At 36.9% G+C, this 3,421-nt stretch overlaps 1 long non-coding RNA gene across 1 annotated transcript; it reads right to left on the bottom strand.

The window, feature by feature from the left end:
- Positions 1-304: 304 nt before the first annotated feature.
- LOC148697039 (uncharacterized) lies at positions 305-1,225 on the bottom strand. Its single transcript, XR_015962072.1, has 2 exons — positions 779-1,225; positions 305-635 (listed from the first exon to the last, which is right to left on the bottom strand). It is a non-coding gene; the product is annotated as an uncharacterized LOC148697039 (long non-coding RNA).
- Positions 1,226-3,421: the final 2,196 nt, after the last annotated feature.

The raw sequence follows: 3,421 nt of genomic DNA, 5'->3' as shown, positions 1-3,421 counted from the left end.
ATAGATACTTATGAAAACATAAAACTAACTATCAAACTAGCTGCAAAAACTAGCTAAAATACAAAAAGAAGAATTCAACCTTATTATCATCAGCCCTAGGGGTGGTTCGGTATGGGATCCCATACCGAAACCATTGTCCCGATTCCCAAACCGAAATTTTTGGGAATCCCAAATTCAATCCCAATCCCAAACCAAATTTTCGGGAATCCCAATTTTCGGGAATCCCGAAATAATTTCGGGATTTCGGGACAAATCGGGAATCCCGAAATGCTTTTGGGCTTTTGGACAAATCGGCAACAAAGAGTTTATGACAAGCAGAAGGGCAATGAAGAACACATGCCCATAGATTTTCTATGAATGTTAGCAACTCCTGCACATAATAAGGCCGTCTTAAATGTTTCTTACAAATACGGGCAGTGAAATGAAGCAGTTTTCTTTACATTAACAAAGTTCATCACAATTTACATCCTGCTGGTGATTTGCAAAGGTAAGAGGCGGCTTTTACCTGAGCTCTGAGAACTCCAGTCCAACCAATATTATTTGAAAGCAGCCACAGCAAAGCTCAAGTTCAGAATCACATATCTTGTATGAGATTCGCAATCAACAGAACAATGCCTAAATAGGAAAATAAAAGGCTGTTGAAGAAGAAACAGGTAAAATAAAACTGTATCAATTCATTTGTAACTACTCAAAAAATGTAACTACAATTCGGTGAATACATTAGCAACTGCAAGCTAGAAAAGTGCACAGTTGACAGCAAGTACAAAACAAAACGAACCCGCGCAAAAGCATAGTCAAACAAGCTGGGTGTTGATTTGTGAAGGAAGGCTGAGCCGCTGGAGAGTCAGAGACGATTCGAAGGAAGGCAAGCTGGGTGGTGATGGCTGGTGGCACAGCACTGGCAGTGGGAGTGGCACAGCGGCTGCGCTGATGGAAGTATGGAAACGGAAGTGAAAACTGAAATGGGGGAGAGATCTAACCTAAAAACAAATGAACGGCACAGATTAAATCTAAAACAATGAACGGTTGAAATAATTCTCTTATAATTAAAAAATAATATATATATATATATATAATATTTATTTCGATTCGGTATGGGAATACCGAAAAAATTGAACTGCAATACCGAATCCCATACCGAAAATTTCGGTTTGGTTCGGGATGAAGTACCGAAAATTTCGGGAATTTTGGTTTGGGATTTTTTTGGTTTGGGATCGGGATTTTTTCGGTTTGGTTTGGGATTTTTGGGATTTTTTTCCAGCCCTAATCAGCCCTACACCAATTGCTCCAAATGAATCAATTGTCACTGCAGTACTTTGATTCCTCATATAAGAATGACTACAACCACTGATCAAAACCTTTAAGCACCCCATCCGAGTAGCGTGCAACTTAAAATCTCCAATAGGTAAAGCTTTAGTTAATGATGTGAAAATTAACTTGACACACAAATTAAACCCTATTTGTGACAATTGTAGTAGATATGTAAGTAGGGATCGTTCTAGTCCAGAGATTAACTAGGGATGCTAATCAATACAAATAACACTCAAAAACACTAAACTAGACTCTATAGACTCTAAACTAACTTAAAACACTTAAAACAGCAACAAACACTCAAAAAGACTCAATTCTAGACCTAACAAGTGATTTTGATGAAAATACAACTTAACTTGACTCAAAAGACTAAAAGAAAACAGATTTTGACTCAAATAACAAGACTAAATGAAAGGGGAATTGTTTTTGATGAATTTAAAACTTAAAACAGAAACTTTGTATAAAACACTTTGCAAAAACGAATTTGGGTGAATTAAATGGGTGAAAGGCTAGTTAGAGGGTCCTTCTCCACACATGATATATGCATACAAACCAATTTCCAGTTATTATTCCTTTAGACTATGAATGACAACGCCCCAAGTTAGTTGCATCGTGCAACTAACCATCAGATTTTCCTTATTTCATTGAATTAGATGGAATACGCATCGCAACCAAATTATCTTTCTCAAGTTCCCTATATGAAACGCAGGATAGAGATACATGTCAAAAGTCATTAAGTTCTATGAAAATCATAAGCATTGACAAGGCATTCATCACTATGAAACGCATGAGACTCATGCTAAGGATTTGCTTAACACGATTATGACTAGCAACCTCCACTACTTGTGAATATAAGTGAATAACTATTACGTGAAAACTCCCTTATACTCTAGCATCAAATTCAAGCATGCAAATTAAGTGTCCACCCTCAACCAACATACATAAACAAGTTTTGATAACTTAGACAAGCAAATCACATTCAAGACTCAAGAAACAATAACTGGATATAATCAATTCATATAAAACATATAATCATGGCTTCAAATTCACCTCCAACTAAAAGGAAATTAGTTCCACATGTTCATCATAATTGAAAACCAAATTAATATAAACATTGAACTAAAACTAAGGGTAGAATACACCTAGAAACAATCCACACTCCAATGGCAGATTTCGAACCCTCCTTGGATGGCAGATTGCATAAGTCTTCTTCTCTTTCCCTCCTTGCTTGCGGCACTGGGTGATGTGGTGTGAATGATGGTGTTTGATGGCTGAATGTATGAATGAATGAATGAGTGAATGGTTGCTTTGAATGGTGCTGCAAACACTTGTATTTATAGGGCTTAAACCTTAGGGAAATCAGATTAGGGTGTGGTAGAAATTAGGTGGGAAAATGTTTGCACAATCCTTGGGTAAAAGGACTAGGATTCCACAGCAAAGACCAAGGAAGAAAGGGAAAAAGATTGCAGATTCTAGAGCTTCTAGAAGAGGGGGAGGTGCCACTTTTATAGGGTTTCTAGAAACAATGTGTTTTGTGGCAGAAATTGGACTTTTAGAAGGGATAAAGGGTGCGGTACCTATTTAGGAGGAGATACGGTCTTCTAGAACCATATATTTAGGTGTTCTAATGTCAAATTAAGTCCTTTTTGCTGCTGGAATTAAGGTAGCAAAAGATTAGGATAAGATAAGATGAGATAAGGTTGGATAAGATAAGATTGGATAGGATAAGGTTGGATAGGATAAGGTTGGATAATATTCCTTATTTCTTGCTCTTTCCTTATCCTCTTTGTTTTTGAACTTCTTTCTCCAGATTTGTAACCTTTCCTAGCTTCTCTTGACTTCAATTTCATCCATCCAGTTTGCTCCATTGCTAAGCTATCCAATCCATGCCCAAAACTGCTCCAAATAGCTCCAAAATGCACTTTCTTGCTCCTTTTGCCATTAGGACCTGAAAACATACGAAAATAGCTTAAAAGACTATAATAAGTATTAGTTAACTAACTAAATGCAAGGAAACAACATAGCTAAGTAGCATAAATATGGTCCTATCAAATTCCCCCACACTTAGCTTTTGCTAGTCCTCGAGCAAAACGAAATAAACACAACAAAC

The sequence above is a fragment of the Pyrus communis genome, chromosome 5, assembly GCF_041283825.1.
Source record: "Pyrus communis isolate YQ-2024b chromosome 5, ASM4128382v1, whole genome shotgun sequence".
In the NCBI taxonomy this organism is placed as follows: Eukaryota; Viridiplantae; Streptophyta; class Magnoliopsida; order Rosales; family Rosaceae; genus Pyrus; species Pyrus communis.
Note: the sequence above shows the minus strand (reverse complement) of the source record. Positions and strands in the feature narration are given on the sequence as shown.